We start from the raw sequence: 18,498 nt of genomic DNA, 5'->3' as shown, positions 1-18,498 counted from the left end.
GACGAGTAGTAGAAAGGAAGTGAATGAAAATAAAAACAAAACAAAGTAAAAAAAAAACGGCATGTCTATTTCCTTTTGACCGGCATTGAGACTGAAATGAGCTTAAAATGCCAATTTTGTACGCGGTCGAACGGCTGGGAGATGCTGTGAAACCAAAGCTGTGTGAAGGGTATGTATGTATGTAAGTAAGTAAGAGGCAAGCAGCGCTGGCTAGGAGAGAGGCTCGCTCAGTTTGAGGTGCCACAGCAAATTGTGCTTGCTTATTATTTATACGATATTATATGTTTTTCTTTTTCTTTGCTGTTGGTCTTACCAAGTGGGGAGGTGGCACTTGAAGAACACTTTTAATTGAACCTGAGCAATTAGCGTGCAATTTATTTCAGCGAAGCTGAAGCTAGTGTGGGAGAGGCATATAAAAGCGCCGGCATATGAAGAATCCTGCTTGCTGTATGCCACATGCCACACGCCATATATGTATGTACGTATGTATGGCTAGGTATTTGAATACATATGTATGTATGCACATATCTACATTAGAACGTACCGAAAAAAAGTTCGCCGTATACCCCTGAGTCTAAAGTATTTTTGGAGGTAATTTCGAATTCTATGCCGGACTATGGGTCGCATTTTTAAATTTTTTGGTTAAATAGTGGTCGAAAAAACTAAAGTCGCACCACATTTTGACAAGTTCTAACACATTTAAATCTTAGTCTTAAGACTTCATTATGTAAAATAATGGATAAAACGGTTTTATAACAATTTGATTATTTTCTGTAAATCTTTAGATTGTGTATATTATTTATTTATAATTTATTTATTTTTCTTTTAACTTAACTTTATAGATTTTATTGTTTTAAAAATAAAACATTATTTTTAATAATCATTTAATTTTTGGAATCTTATTTTATTATATTTTTGTTTTAATTTCTATTTTTTTTAACCGACTTCACAAAAAGGAGAAGGTTATCAGTTCGTCGGAATATTTTATTTTTTTATGTACATATGTCATTGCATAACTTTGCACCACGTTAACCGATTTCCATAGTTCTTTTTTGAAAGGAAAGGTGTTACCTCACAGGTGGTCCCATACTAATTTGATCCGATCATTGGATCATGACGAAGTTAACGGTACTATTAAACTTTTATATGAGAATTGAAGTCGGTTTAGGTTTTTGCTTAAAAATTATTTGCTAACCGACTTCAAAAAAAGGAGAAGGTTATCAATTTGTCGGAATACGCAATAGTCCTACGAAAGAATTTGGCCCTTCGAAAGACTGTGCTGAGTTGAAAAACACTTACCAGAATTGCACTGTATAGCTTTTCAAAAGTGATTAAAATTTGTTTATTGCCGAATGTGTGCATGTAGGTGCCATAGAAAAATGCTTCTTTCGAAATTGCCTTTCAAAAATACTTTTTTTTTGTTTGCTTGTAAGTTGGTCGTATGGTCTAATGTGCATATATGAGTTTTGTTGGTGGTTGAATTTTCTGAAATTCAATTTAATGAATTTTCTAATGCAATACAACGCGGCAATGACAATGCCTACATACTACACCCCGGCGTATACTCAAGCGCAAAGCAGAGCTGAGTAGCTGCTGCCATACATACATATGTACATACATACATATATCGGTTGGTGGATGATAAATATGGATGCGCTATATTTACTACTTGTACCTCGCTCTGCCTGAGTGCTGTGAAGATTTTATGTTACCGCCACGTGTTTATCCATCAAAGCGCACTTTTGTAGAATTAATTTTAAATGCAAGAATACGTAGATACGTAGTGGCATGCAATATTGTGTGGCAAGCCTCTGCTGCTGGGCTGTTGGATTGTTGCTTCATTGGCGGCATTAAAGCTTTCTAAATGATTACCACTCGCTGGCTGAGTGCTCAATAATGTGGGTGAAGTACAGCTTCTTGTTGCAAGTATATGTGCGTGCGTGTGTGTGTGTGTGTATTTGTATGAGAGTGATGTCCTTGTTGGGGGTGTGTGCTTAACGCTCACCGGCAGCAACCAGCGATATTTCTGTACATTACTCAAACTCGCATGTTTAATTATAATTGGAAAGCATGCAGCAAGGAAAGCAAAGCAAAGCAACTACATAAGAAAAACAAAAAAACAAACGCCACGAAAACAAAGTGCGGTTCAAAAGGCCCAAGAACAGGGGGTGGCTGTGGGCTTTTTATGATACATTTATTATGCATATACATGTGTATATGTATTTATATATGTATGTATGTATGTATGCATGAAAGTACGTATGTATGTGTGTGGTGGTGTGGCCTTCTGCCCTCTAATCATTAAAACGGTTAATTGAGTGCTTACCTCATACACACTTAAATACACATTCATACTCCTGCCAAGTGCAAACAACTGCCCATTCATTTTTACGACGTAACGCAACAACATTCACTGTGTATTGTATTAATTATTTTAATTGAAATGTTCATTATTTTACAAATAATTTACTAATTATGCTTAAGCTAAGGGCGTAATACGAATTAATCAGAGAATAAGTTCGTATTTGATTAAAGAAATGCATTTGCTTGTAATTCTCAAATGTTTTAGGATAATTCTATTCTGCTCTCCGAATGTTGAATGATTGTGAGGAGCATCGCCCTCAATAAGAAAGGAAAGGTAAAGCTCATTTTCGTTGTTGGTGTTTCCGACAGGGTAGGAGTATGATGTATTGTGGAACGAGTTTCCGTCATCCCTTCCTAAATTTGATGATGACGGAAAATCGGTTCACAATATATCGAAAGGTTAATCCTTTTAAATGCAACATAGTCCTGTTAATGAGGTGATGTAACAAAGGGTCAAAAGACGTGAAATTTTTCGGACGTTACTACAGTCCAAACTCCTGCGTAAGTTCAGGAGGAGTCCTTCTCTCTACCTTCCTCTGGATCGTGGTCATTAATATCATGCTAGAGGAGCTGGAGAGGAGAGGCTATCGGGTAATCGCCTATACCAATGATGTGGTGCTTATTGTAAGAGGCAAAATTTTGTTCGACAAATGCAGGCGTATCTAAATTTGGCAAGACGGAGCTCGTGCTCGTCACCAGAAGATACAAGGAGCCTGATGCCCAGCTTCCCCATATTGCTTAAAATCCATTTGCGCTTTCTGATGAAGCCAAATGCTTGGGAGTAATTCTTGACAGAAAGCTAAAGTGTGGACCGAAATTCGAGGAGGGAGTGCCGAAGGCAATGGGCGCCCTTTACTGTTGTAAAAGTGCTATTGGGAAGAGATGGGGTCTCTCACCTAAAATTGAGAATTCCACCACTCCAACGCTAGCTTTAAACGTGATGCCTGGGCCCGCTCTCTGATCAGGCTAAAAAATACTGCATTCTCCGATGGCGCCGAGAGCAATCTTCTTTACACATATCTCACCAAGGGACGCATAAGAGGGGGTCGCCTCTGGAGCAAAGCACCGGTAAATATTTTAAAGGATGGATCAAACCTTGACGGCAGAGTAGAAGGAGGTGTCTTCTGTGACGAGCTACTCTAAGATATAAAATTTGGCTTAACAGATTTCTGTAGCTTATTCCAAGCGGAGGTAGAAACCACCATCAAAGAAGCAACCGATCGATTGCGCACTTGTGTAATACCGTATAGAGAGGTAAATATCTACTCAGACGCCAAGCGGCGATCAAAGCCCTGGGATCGCTGATGGTAAGGTTAAAATTGGTCGGTAATTGCTTGATACCTCTCCCTGTTTCTTCGAATTACTCCTACATCCGACTGATTTCGGTTCCGGGGCACAGCGACATTGCAGAAAACTGCTGCGTCGATGAACTGAACAAATGGGCTTTTTGTCGGCTTAGCGAACGCTGAGCGGAAACCTCGACATGCAAAGTTGCAACGTCCTTTTGGATCGTGGGCGGTCTAGGAACCTTCTCTCGAGCTCACTTAGGGACAACTCTCGGTTCCAGTGGACGTTCTGACTGGCCACAGCACAATGGAAACCCATATACCCTCTCAGCTGCCCTGCTTTTGCGAAGTTCATGTTTAAATATCTCGGATCGTACTGCGTAATTTCTTCAGAGGAACTGTCTAGAGTGGACATCAGCTGCTTTGGGAACTTGATTACCTGTTGTATCATTCAACGATAATCTTTATTCTTTTTAGTGGTAACACAATGGACATTCAGCAACTGGCTAAGTGAACCCCTTGGAGGGCTGTAACCTTACCTAACCTAACTTAACAGTCCAAATTGCTTTTCTTTTAGAATAGAAGAGGGAGCAAAGGGTGAATAAGGAAAAGAAACATAGTATGGCCATTTGGCAATTTACGATGACATGTCAAAGAGCGCCGTATAAAAATCAGGGCTGCTAAAGTTTGACAGATGCCATTTTCTAGTAAATCAATAATTGTTGTTTGGTTGAAGTGACGAGTGTAACAACTCGAATTTCCACAAATTCATGTCAATTATAGTCCTAACCATAGTTAGACAGTTGTCTAGAAGATGCTGTAGCGTTTATTTTGCAACTGAAAAGTTACATCTTCGTTAAGCAGGGTGGTGTTCCAGTACTAGTTGTGCGGCTGCAGGTTCCCAGGACCAAGTGTCCTTGCAGATAGTTGAGACAAATTCTTCCTGTTAAGTTTGATGACAACTGCAGTAAGTTTTGCGCAGTAGGTGGCTACAGACTTCTACAGGATTGTAGATCTTTCCACCTATGTATAACCAAATTTTAACAATGCTGAGGTCCGTGTTAAACATAGCCCAGATAAATATTAACATCTCTTGCCACACAGCCGACTCGTTTCTAGATAGCCTGTCGGCTACTTCGTTGTCATGAATGGTGCTGTGCCCCACACTCATATCAGTTTAACGATATGCCTATCAGCCTTATATGACGCTTTAAAGTTTTTCATTGTGCTGAAGGTGATTTTCACACGCCTCTCTGATAGGGCACTTCCGCCTGAAAAACACTGGCCGAATTTGGTAGTCGAATAAATTTTTCAATGCAAAGGACAGTGGAAAATATGACCGCCCCTTCGTCACAATCATTTTTTACCCATCCGTAAAAATAGATTAGTCGAAGCATTCAGTAAAAGCAGGATTCTTCCACTCCCTACTTAATGGAAATATTCTGCTGAAGTTTTTCTTGAAGACAAGCGAAGGACTTACGAAGTTAAAAATTTTCACGAAGGCTTGGATCGTGGACAGAGTAGACGACACGACCGTACCTTCGTTCCTTCCACAGACTCAGTTCCCTCTTTATCAGGGCCAGTGACGGATTTACGGCGGTCGGTAGTTTTCGTGTTCAAACACCAGTAGGTTGAAATTCGTAATTTTTTTCATTGCGCTAAATAATAGTAGTTCGTTCTTCGAAGGATTTACGTTCATCTCGCAGCTTTCCCCTAGTGCTTTTTGCAGCATTCCGTCTATCACATTTACATATGTATACGCAACCCAGACACCATAATCACTACTCCGACCAGAAAGTTCTCAATCCCTACATTGCTGAGTGACTGCTCTATAGCCTCAAGGCTGACACTGTGAACACTTCTATGTCCAGGAAAAGATTAAAATGCCAACCAACCGCAGCTGCACAAAGCTGGACACATATTTAGTTTCGACACTCGATCGCACTCAATGAACAAAGAATGATGAACAGGATGAGACTCTCAAAGACAAATATACGACTGCTCGGCGGACTTTCATAGCAACAATGCCATAAATTGGGAAACGAAGGGATAAAATGTGTTTGAAATTGCTTAAGATTTGTAAGAGCTCCGCTTTTCGATGACCTGGGAGTCTAGAGATAACGTAATTTCTTATAATGATGGCTTCGAATTAAATGGGAACTATGTATAAATGCATTGAATACAAAAAAAGCTATGTGGCAGCCAAGTGTGAGAATAGGGAGACTGAGAGATGGATTTTTAAAAACTGTTTGGAATTACCTTTGCGAAACGTTTGCTTCTACTTTTCCTAATTTAATTTAATTTTATTTTTTGTGTACATCTCCTGTTTATTTGCTTAATTGAATGAGAAAACCGCAGCTACCACCAAGCGTAAAAATGTGGCGCATGCAGCTTTTATAAACAAACATACTTAATGCCCTTCCACTTTCGCCGTCGCAACGTTTTAAAATCTTTCAAATGTCAAAAATAAAAAATGACATTCTGTCAACTCATTCATTAGTTCATTCAGTTCAGCTATTTAAGACCCTAATCATTGTTGCGTTGTATTTGGCAAAATAATATGGACCACAAAGTGCGTCAACACCTTCAACGAAGCTGCCATTGCTTTCCTCTTTAGCACAAGCAGCAATATAAGTAAACCGGGCAGTAGCGAAAAAGTGGACGGCGGAAGCGTGCAACACGTTTTGTGTTTCATTCTTCATTTTTTTTTTATATCGTGAAGATTTTATAAAAAGAAAAGGATTCCAAAATGTCCATCCTATTTCGATAGAAGGGGTGTAGTGTTGAAAAATGAGCGTTTACGCGCACAAACAAAAGGGGTTACATAGCTGTCAAAATGCTACCGCCACTTTACAGCTACCACCGTCGTGATGCATTGTTTTTGTTTCTTTCTCTTGGTGTTACCTTCCGTGTCATTGCCTTTCACTACGCAGGCTAAGAGACTATTTATCATTTAATTAAAAATTTGCACCCTTTTCTTGTTTTAATTTTAAACAGTGCAACAATGTCCGACCACACCTTTTTATTCGATACGTATACGGGCACTAACTATGTACCTACATACATATATATGTACATATGTAGTTTGCTCTAGAGGATGCTGTATGGGGTGAAGCACACGAAAATTATGTTTTTACTCTAGGTTCTCTATTTTTACCTGTATCAAAATATAGATATATGTACTTAAACCAATTGTAGGGGGATGATTTATCTAAAATAGTTGTAACTCGTTATTTCCATGTATTTACTTACTAGTACATATATATCTTTTCATGAATATACATAGTGCATACATATGTACATATAATATGCATTTACTTGCTCCACCTTTTAATGGAAGTGTTAGTTGACCGCCCACAAAGGTTAAATATTTACACCCGCATAATCAACAAGAAAATGTCGCGCTTTTGCAGCTAGCAACAAATTTAGTAGTTTGCAGAGGTTTGGCAAATTTCTTGAAACAAAGCCAATTTTCCTTTCATATAATAAATAATCTTTAATATCTTTAAAATATTTAAATATACATATTTGTGTACATGCAAACATTAGTATGGACCTACATACATACGTAGTTAAATGTTTTTATACGTAAACATCTAAAAGAGGTTATTTACTAACTAACTAATCTCACCCCTCATACACAGCAAAATAAGCAACATTCCACTGTTAACTATAACAGTCGCTTTACATTTGCTTTTATACTCGCATTTGTGTTTTTGTTTCGCGAGAGTATTACTGTTAGAACACGTGTTATTTGATTTTGGCGTTCATCCGCGCTCGCACTGGAATAAATCAGCTGGTTATTTATGAGTTTGCTTTCCCATAAGAAATACTACATCTCTAGCACGTAGGGTGGTTGCGGTTACTTATGTATGTACTAGAAATGTTAAACCCGGATCCCGGGATCCCGGCCTTTTTAAGGCCCCAAAAATCCCGGGATTCTTGGCAAATAATCCCGATATTTTCGGGATTTGTAATTTGCACTGATGGCAATAATAGAAACCACTTTTCTTGACCAGTATTGGCTATATTTCTTTTTTTTTATTTAATAATTTATATTGTTTTGTAAATGTCTAGCTTATTATACATACAACACCGTGCGATAGTAAATTTTACACACTAAAATCAATATATTCGCGAGACCATGGACCCAAAATAGTAAAATTGCGTTTTAGTTTTTCACTCTGCGTCAGTAATTCAAAAATTATTTAAAAAATTCATAGATATGTGCTTAGAGAAGAAGTATGGCTATCAAATTAAAGCGAAAATCCTGTAGAATTTAAACAGATTGAAGTTTTTGGTGCAGAAAGACTGGTAAGTATTGAAAATGTTCTTTTAAAATTTTATCCTTGAAATTTCGCAATATTTGTTTTTGCAAAAGTTACATGTTAATGACTTATTTAAACTAGATAACATCCTCGAATTTCAAAAATTACCTATTCGGCCTTGTGAATACAAAAAATTTTAATTTTTTAAAATTCTAAAGAAATTTCCTTTTGCTTTTGATACCCATACTCTTATTATACATTGCATTGGAATTAATCATATCTTTGAAATTACGAAGTCCTTTAAAAAAAACCCTGACGTTAGAGAGAAAAAATTAAAACGCCACTTTAAATAAAAAAGTAGGTTTCAAACCCATTTTTTATTGTTTATTTTATGGTAGCAGAGCTTCTCAAACAATATAGAAGCAATTTTTTCGATTTAAGTTGTTGAATCCCGGGATTGTGATAACGACATTCCGAAAATCCCGGGTCGGAAAAGGCTGAAAAATTAACATCCCTTATATGTTCATAGTATGTTGGCAAGACTTTACTGGCAATGTGATTTGGATATGAAATGCAAAATAGTCTGATTTCTCTTATCGTGGAAAAATAGCACTGTATTTGTTTTAGTGGGCCGCCTTGACCAAGTCTATAGACGAGCTTTCTCTATTTTAGGGTTGGAAGTTTATATCTCGGCATAAAGGATATCACAGTGTAATTAAGTAATCATCCGCCCCTCTAGACCCGTTTTTAACAACACTGGAGCGAAACGCCCTCATCTAAAGTTGTAAACAAAATAATTTTGATTCGATAAATTTTTTCCAATGAAAGATAAGTGACTATTATCTGAACTTACGTATTTGTCTAACTGTATAGCTTTAAAAGGAAAGCAAGTAATGATTTAATTCAAACAAATACGCGTACATCGTCAAAAAAAAAAAAAATACAAGAAATCATCGCAATTTTTTAGCAACTTCACACTTGCACTTTATTATACTCAAATTAAATGGGCCGTATGAATATAAACGAAGCAATTGCATTTTCTTAAAATTTCAGACCTGTTATTCGATTTATTCAAGTAAACACGTTATAGAAATACATACATACATACATACATATGAGCAAATCTCACGAGTTGTTTTTTCAGTTCCTTCTCTCGCCTGAAAAAAAAAACGCCAAAGCATTATTCTTGCATATATTTCAATTAATGGAGTTCCAGAAAGAAGTATAATAAAAAATAAATCAAGCATTTGAACAATTTTAGCCTTAAAACGGTTATTTAGGCGAAAAAGTACCGAGATTGCACATTTTTGCAATGGCACACGAAAAAATCATAACAAAGAGGCAATGAACGTTGGCATCAACATATCTGTGAAGTTTTAAGAGTTTACCATGAAATTAAAAAAATAGTAGCATGCAGAAGATCTGTCGCAGCTATTTTGGTAATTTTTGGAATTTTAAGTTTTTTTTTAATTATAACAATTTTAGATACTTCAAAATGTTAAAATTAAACGTTAAAATGTTAAGTTTTAGCTTTCCTTTTCTACCGTGCCCGCCTGAGAGACAATACACCGTCTAAGCTTATCGGCGCTCGAATTACTGTCCGGTATAGTTTGTGTGCTTCCGCGCACGTTGCAGAAACTAATTGACTTACTTGCCCATTTTATTGCATTAAGAATGGATTTTTTCCAAGTATTAATCGAAATAGAATAAAATGAAGATATCGAAAATAGCCTGAGATCACCAAAGCGAAATAAATTTTAATCAACAATGAACTTACAGATGTGTAATTTGAATATGTTACCAAATACAATAAAAACTTTCTGGAGCTAAAAAAGTGCTAGATAAATTTGAAAAGAGCTAAAAAAGGAGCTCGGAGCTAAAAAGAAAAATAAAGAGCTAAATCTAGCTCCAAAAGCGCCAAAATGGCAACACTGCATGTAGCATGTAATAAAACTAGTGTGTGACCAAATGAAAAAAAAGATGACTAGGATTTAAGAAACTAAATCCCATGTTTACAATTTTTATTGGCACTCCTAAAATTCATTATAAAGTTGTTATATATGTACATAAAATAAGGAATAAAGTATAAAAATCTTAAATACTCTTTAATAAAATGGCTTTTAAGTTAAGGCGTGCGAGTAAACGTGTTCGATGACTGCGTATGGTGCTACGGGGCGTATACGTTACATACGCAACTACGGGCATATGAAAACGAGTGGTTATTTTTACTTTTTTTTAAGTATAATTTAGTATATAAAAACTGAAGATAATGCATTTTCTAAGATACATAAGTGTACCTACATTTTCGACCAAAAACACGTTTTTGCCGAAAAATGTCATTTTCACCAGTTTTGACTAAGTTTCTTTAAGAGACTTTACCTTAGGTTTTTTCAACAACTTATAACAAAAATTTGCTCCAGCTTTTGCTAAAATGTATGTAAGTAAAAGTACATTTTTGCCGCATAATTTCAAAATGCCAAATTTTGAATTGTGTCACATTTCAAACTTTGTGAAAAAATTCAGCAAATTTTCACAACAACAACAAACTTTGTATTAATAATTAAAAAAATTCTAAGTATTTTTCAAGAGGCTCAGAATCCGCGTTGAGTTTTTATAATTTTTTTTTGCTGACGGTGTTATTTTCTTTAATACAAAAAACTTTCCAAACATAGTAGCATGGCATAGAAGAAACAGCGTGACACTGTCTGCAAGAAAAAAAATCTCAAAAATCAACGGTATTTTGTAGATACTTCAACCTAGAAAATTGTCGTTGTGCAGCTTTGTTTAATTTATCTTCTGTACAAATTTAGAAGTTGAGTTCCTTTATTTTACTGAAAATGTCTTACGAAACACAAGTAAGTTTTAAGCAAAAAAATCAAACCGACTCCAAATCTCATATATGTAAAAATTTAATTTTTAAATTTAATTTCCTCATGAACCAATGATCCGATCTAAGCCAAATTAGTATGAGATCACCCTTTTCTTAAAAAAAAATAGATATTGGTTAAAGTGGTCCAAAGTTAAGCCGTAATAGACGTTTTATATCGCTTGTCAGAAGAATTAACTATTGTATTTAAAAATTAAAGCAAGAAAATGCAGTAAAACAGCGAAAAATGTTTTACTTCGTCTTAACTGATTTTGTAACAAATTACTATTTTCTCTAGGGCTTACTATTTTTATTCCATTTTTGCCAATAGCACTTGCCCGCGTCTCATAATAATTTTCAATTCTGTTGCTAGTTTTATGTTTCACTTAACTGGCAACATTTTCACCTGAATTTGTCACAGTGCAAAGAGGACCATCCATACCCACAGTCACTTTTCTTTTAACAAAAACTTAAATTGGGAGTAAATAACCAGTTGACATTTTCTATTACCTCTCAAATAACTCCCCTTCCAGTCGAACAACATTTGTAAATATGTACTTTGTATGTAACTACTTATGTTTACGCTAGTGTACCTGTGCAAATCAAGGACGACACCGTCCAATGGCGTATCAGATACGAATATGTCTCCACAAACAAAACAAAAGGATCACTTATATAAAAAATAACAGCAACAAAACCAAAACAAAAATCAAAACCATAGTAAAGCAAATGACAAAAAAAAAATCCAACAATTATCGCAATACCGGAATGTGCGCAAAAGCTGTCGTCCCACAAACAACCCCACCACAGAGCAAGTAGCTGAAGGAGAAGAGAGCATATAAGTAAGTGACCAAGTGAGCAAGTGAGCGCCAAACGTTAGGCACCTGGAATTGAGCGTGGTATGGTGGAGCAACAGTGGAGAGCACTTTAGTGAACATGTGTGCGTATGTGTATGTATTTAGGTAGGTGCCAATGAAGAGTGGAATGAAAAAGCCGGTCTCATCGCCACTACAACCATATGTGTTGAGCGAGAGAAAACCAGGCATACATATGGAAAGTCCCATTTGGGCAGGCCGAACAAACCGGCAGCAATGCGAAATGCTCTCTGGCGGATTTGTGCGCCTTCGTTGGGAAATTTTGAAAAGTGCGCAAGGCAAAGGGGTGGACCTAGTGAGCAACAATAACAAAGGTATCACAACAAGAGTCAGCAACCACCAAGCGCTTATGTGCACATATTTAGGGAGCAACACGAACAACAATGCAACACTAATATCAACACCAGAGACGACGACAAATTTTTAGTGGTTGCGGCCGGGCGGGCGATTCATTTTACAATTTCTCAGATTTTTCATTCATTCGTCGAATAAACGTCGACGTTGTCGGTTCGTGCAGACGGTGGCATTTTTGCGTATCTTTGTTAATAAGAGCAAAAAAGAATTCTATCTGCTAAATACTTAAGCGAGCTCAAGCAATTTTTAGCGACAGCAATAGAAGCAACAACAACGTACGGTTGCGATATCATTATTAAAATATTCGATGCTAATTAGAAAAAATAAATCAAATCAAAAAAAAAAAAATTAATTTGTGTGGTGTTAGCAAAGCGTTAATTGCAATTTGGCAATTACTAAGTAATTGTGGAAGCGAAACTAAAACAAAAAGAATAAATAAATAAATAAAATACACAAATTCATATTAACAAATTAGTGCTTTTGGAGCGTGAAATATTCGACGTTAAGCCGGTTTTCTTGTAGTGGGATAGAGATTTGTTATTTGTTTCGTGATTTGACGCCGCGAAAGTGCGTTTTCAATCAACAATTTTATTTGAAAGAAAAATACAAGGCAAAAATTTTGTATTGTAACAAAGCGCAGACATACAGCAATCGAAGTTAATTAACATCGAATTGTGGCAGCCAGCAACAGCAGAAGCAGCGCCAGCAAATCAACAACAATAATAACAAAAAAAAAAAACACAGTGGCAGAAGCGGCCAGCAGCAGCGACGGTAGCACAAAAGCGAAAGAGCGCAAATTAAAAGCAAATAACGAATAATTGAGAAATCACATTTGTGACTACGCGTTAATTAAATAACAACAACAGCTACAACAACAGTACGAATTGAATGCTTGTACAAGCAAAATCAAACAATCAGTGTAAAGAAAATACATAAAATCCGCAAACAAGGAAAAAATATTCCATGTAAAAAATTAACACATCAACAATAGTGAAGAAGTGCTAATACGAGTGAAAAAATAATTATATGTACATAACATAACGAGCTGGATAGAGTGCGCAAGAATTGCTGAAAAGTGTATGCAACGAAAATTGTTCGGATAGAAGGTAAAGACATCAGTGCAAATGCATAGTAGAGATTAATTGAAGAAATGTAAAATCAGCTGATAGGCCAAAAAAATAGATATTTTTTTTGCATGGCCAAGAAAAAACTTCAGGAAGCAAAACACACAATAAGATTACGATAAGATTAGAAAAAAGCAAGAAAAAACAAACAAAAAATAATAATAAAATAAAACAGTAAATTAAAAAATTATATGAAAAGAAAACAACTAAAATAAAAAAAAAAATTAAATAGAAATATAAACAGATAAAAAATCAATATTATAAAGTAAAGCAATTAGAAATATAGAATAATTATAAAATCAAATCTGATAAAAATAATATATAAATTAAAAACAAAACAAAATATGTAAAAAAATAAAAAAAAAACAATAAACTAAGAAATATAGTAAAAAATATATAAAAAAATAAATAAAAATGTAAAGTAAACAAAAAATAAAAACGCAAACGAAAATATTTGATTGAAAAATAAAAGAAAAAGGTTAAAGAAAAAAATAAAGAAACAAATTTAATTTAATTTAATGAATTAAAGAAAAATTAAATAAAAACTAAAATTTTAATATGAAAAATATACGAAAATAACAACAAAATTATAATAAATACATGTATATGTAATATCTAATTAATAATTAAATAAAATATCCATCAAACTGAAAAAACGAAGTGAAATAAAATAAAATAACATGAACAACATAAAATTAAATAAAACGAAAAGAATTAAAATATGGAATAAAATAAAGCCAAATTAATTAAAGGGAATTAAAAAGATATTTAATAAAACCGAATAGAATACAAAAATTAAAATACTAAAAACATTACAATTAAATAAACAAATAAAAAGGTTCAGATAAATAATACAGTGGAATTGCGATTATTCGTAATAACCCGGTGGTCCCTTGCAACAAATCGCATTGATTCGAAAAATTTCCATACATTTAAGTTCCGTCGTTCATTGGGTAGTTTTTTTTTGACAGTGCAAGTTATGTTTCACCTCTTTTAAAAACATAGTATGTAACTGATAGTTGGCGGCCGTTGTGGTGTACTGGTAAGCAGTGCGCGCTACCATTCCGCAGGGCCGGGGTTCAAGCCCGGTCCAATCCAACATAAAAAAGGGGTTTTTCTCTAATAGTGGTTGCTCCTCAGCAGGCAATGGCAGACCTCCGAGTATATTTCTGCCATGAAAACCAATTTCTCATAAAAATACAATCGCCTTTCTGAGTCGGCGTAAAACTGTAGGTTTTCCCCTCCCCGCACGCTACAAAACGGAGGAGAAGCTCGGCCAAAGACTAACGTACATATGCGTAAGCGCCAATCTATTATTATGATGCAATTGGTAGTTGACAACCTTTTACTACTCGTAACGAAAAGTTACATCGAGCACAATTCCGTTCCCTTGCGATTACAAAATATCGGGATTCCACTGTAATAATAATTTTACAAAAAATAATAAAAAAATAAACCTAAATAAAGTATCGTGTAATTAATTTCAAAATAATTAAAAAAATTTACAAATTTAAATAAAATATTATGAAGTTCATAAGAGGCTACTAAGATAATAGGCCTGTTAGAGTCTATCCATAAAATTGTTCTATAAACTGGGTTTAAACTCAAACGCATACAATTATTTTTTAAAATAAAATAGTATAAATAAACCAAAATTGAATACAAGAAATTTGAACCCAAATATTTGGGATTTATCAACATTAAAAGGCTTAAAATTTTCATACTATAATCAACATTTGATAATTAATAGTGAGCAGTTAAATTATAAATTGCATTTTCTTTGAATTATGAAAAATAATAAAAAAAAATTAATCAAAATGAGGAAGCTATTTCTATAAATGACAAATAATCAGCGTTGAATTGTAATTAGCTAAATCGTAATTGCGCGTTGGGTCCGACACTGACAATCGATATTGTTTGTGCTAAGTGTATTATATATACATATATGTATTTATATATATAAAGTGCATTATATGAGCCGCTTATTTTGAAAGTGGCATAAGTCACTTTGTACCTCTTGATCTTAAATGACCGGTTACTTGTAACAGAACGCGTCGGTTATTCGTTCAACTTCATCAACCAAAGGTAGAAAGTTTTGTCGTTAGTTTATGATGATACAACGATTTACAGATGCATCCAGTTACAAGTAGCCGGTAATTTAAGCACAAGAGGTACGAAGTGACTTATGCCACTTTCAAACAAAACGGCTTATATAAAGAGTCGGACATTTTGAAATTTTTCTAAAGTCAAACGCGCGACTTAATAGAGAAACATTTCACTCGAGCCTTATACTATGTTCACGTTGAACCATCCATAAACTGGAATTTAACGTTTTGAGTTTATGAACAACTGTCAAGTGTTCTCATTGGGGTGTTTAAGAAACTCAGAGTTTAATTTGACAGTTGTTTGTTTACTGTTCAAATTTGAACTGTTCCCGTATCCCAGGATTTAGACAAAAATAGTCCGCAGTATTTGTGGTCTAGAATACCAACCGTTAAGCTATTAAAAAAAAGATGTGGCTAGATAGAACTTTTCATGCTGATTTCAACCATACCAACATTATTTGGAACAAATGAACACCAAAACCAATAAAAGAGGTCAAAGTTAAACTTTTATATTTCTTATATTCATAATATCTCAGAAACTACTTAAAGGATCACAAATGCTTATGCAAAGATAATTTAAATACTTTTACTCGACGTATATGGTACAGCCCTTTTTAAAAGAAATTTGAAATAAACGCCATAAAAAAAAATACTCATATATATATATTTTTTAAGTATTTCTGGCTTAAAAATATAAAAATGGAAAAATTATGTACACAAGTGAAAGGCCCATCAATTACCTTTATTTTGACATCATTAGTTTTTTTAATGGGTTATGTAGTTCAGAAGATATTTTAATTTAAAATAATCAAAAATTCAATTTTAAGCATTAAAATCTTTTTAATTCCGCCAAATAATTTTATGGTTAAAATCAGCACGAAAAGTTCTATCGAACCATATTTTTGATATTCGCATAGCTTAACTGTTGATATTCTAGACTTATGTGTACGGAACGGCCTCTGACTATATCCTGTAGTACGGTAACAGGAAAATTGTCAAAATGTATTAGTGCGGCCAATTTGTTGTTCTGCCAAATTACGTCAAGAAAAAGGGTTGCATTCCATAAACACCAAATAAAAGTGCTGTTTAAGGCGAGTTTATCGAAAATTATTTGTATGGTAAACTCCGAGCTTAAGAGCAGAGTTTGGCGTTAAACTCTAAAATGGCCCATAACCTCGAGTTAATGGCTCCACGTGAACATATTTAGTATTACAATGAGGCAAATAATTTACGATCAAACGATTAAGGTGTTATTGCGCGTTGGCCCATATACTTATTTAAATGCATTTCCACTCATCTGACAAAAGCGCGACAGCGCAATTACGATTAAGCAATAAACGTTTTATAAGAAATACAGAGCCTTCTCTTTTCTCCTTGGGAAAGTTAAGTCAAAGTAAAAAGACACATACTGAATATTAAAATTTTGATTTTGACTAAGAATTTTTGTGTTATACAAAAGTTTAGATTATGCCGTTATACGTGGAAAATAATACCATTCCAACGTTCTCCACGTGAGCGTTTCAAGAGCTCAATCCTTTTGAGGTAATTTTCGATTACTTTCAGTCAGTCATAACCTGACTGACACTTGCTCGCAAAAACGACCTTTCGTGTAGCCGAACAAAACTAAATGCAGAGGCGTTTGAACGCAGGACCTTAGCGGCCAAGCCACAGCGCTGAAACTCGAAATTACGCGTCCTGGAATTTTCTCCCACAATGTAGCCTTAACTAGCCGCGTTGAGTGGCATGTGGCCCCGTCTTATTATACGTGCTCATATTTCGACCCATTTGCTTGACAGTGACATTTGACAAATATCAAATGGCAAGGGTTAACTTTCCCAAGAGCGAGTTTATTGTGGTTAGTATTTATAGGAGAGTATTAGAAAGCTGTATAACCAGTAATTATAAACATTTAATATGAAATACGAAAAAAAATAAATTAATTTAATTAGTTTATTATTCTAATTCATAGCTAGTTTCAAATCAGCTCTAATGTAGTAAATACAAAAAATAAGCAAAAAAATCTAAAAATAGCAACTAAACTGTCAGTGGACAGCAAGTGTCAGCAACATATTACAACTTTAACAACTTCATTAACAAACTGTCGGCGGCAAATGCAACAACAAACAAACAAACAAAAAAAAAAAAACACGCACATACTTATTTTAGAAAACAACAACACCAACAACAAACGTGACCGTGTGAAATGTGATCAGAGTGTTAAGAGACGTGACGCCGCGATCGCAATCAACACTGTCAGTGACGCTGACGCTATCAGCGACATCGACGTCAACGAGAACAACAGAAACAATAACAAAAGCAGCAACAGCAGCAACACAAACAGCATTAGTGACAACGACAGTAGCGGCAACACATAACTGACATGCAACAGCAACAGCAACAACAAAAACAACAACACCAACAACAACAAAAACAACATCCACAGCAATAAACATAAAAGCCACAAAACACTTAGATGCAATTTTTTAAAGAAGCTGATTAGTAGTGGAAGACTGGCTATATGACTGACAGACTGACTACCTGACAGGCCATGTCAACCGCGCGACACGTGAACTACTAGAGAAGAGGAAAGAAATACTACATATATGAAGATACAATACAACAAAGTAACATACCGTTAATGCGCGTGTCGACAGCAACAATTGTGTGCAACAATCACTGGACGGCAGACAGCAAGTGTGAACGAGGATATTTGTCGACTAGCGAGACACGCTCTTGGCACCAAGTCTACATATGTGGGTCGTTCTTAAAAAACATGACCATTCTGAATTTTGTAATTTTTAAAAATTAAGTTGGCCAAATATGTTTATAATTGGCCTCATGTGGTTACGGATGGTATCAACAATAGGAATCCATAACCAGCAGTATTTTTTTTAATTTTTGGAGTTTTTGGAGTTAATAAGTCACAGAGTGGACCGGTAACAGAGGGGACAAATTAACTCAAAAATACCATATTTTAGCTTTTTATTCGAATTTTGGAGAATTTATTTGTCCACTTAATTAATGTACATAAAATATTTATAAAAAAATTATAAAATAAATAAAAAATCACTTTACTCACCGTTTTTCAACAGTAACAGAGTTGACACTGAATAAGGGTACGTACCCGGCATACAATTGGGTTCCTTACTCAACAACGCACTAAACAAGACTGAACAGTTCAAAACACATTTTGTTGATTTTAGCTAAGTTATGATGGAGAAGCATAAGAGAAATATACGCGTCATAACGTTTAACA

The 18,498-nt window shown here is 34.9% G+C and overlaps 1 long non-coding RNA gene across 1 annotated transcript in view; it reads left to right on the top strand.

Moving 5' to 3' along the window:
• The first annotated feature begins 12,106 nt into the window (after positions 1 to 12,106).
• The window catches only part of LOC108362658 (uncharacterized), a 9,549-nt gene continuing 3,157 nt past the window's right edge, over positions 12,107 to 18,498 (top strand). The window contains exon 1 of the long non-coding RNA XR_001847502.1: positions 12,107 to 13,119. This is a non-coding gene — a long non-coding RNA (uncharacterized LOC108362658). The remainder of the gene's footprint in view (positions 13,120 to 18,498) is intronic.

This window comes from Rhagoletis zephyria, unplaced genomic scaffold (genome assembly GCF_001687245.7).
Source record: "Rhagoletis zephyria isolate East Lansing unplaced genomic scaffold, Rhagoletis_zephyria_1.1 Rzeph_scaffold_01063, whole genome shotgun sequence".
In the NCBI taxonomy this organism is placed as follows: domain Eukaryota; kingdom Metazoa; phylum Arthropoda; class Insecta; order Diptera; family Tephritidae; genus Rhagoletis; species Rhagoletis zephyria.
The sequence above is the reverse complement of the archived record's forward strand: the minus strand, read 5'-3'. Positions and strand labels throughout refer to the sequence as shown.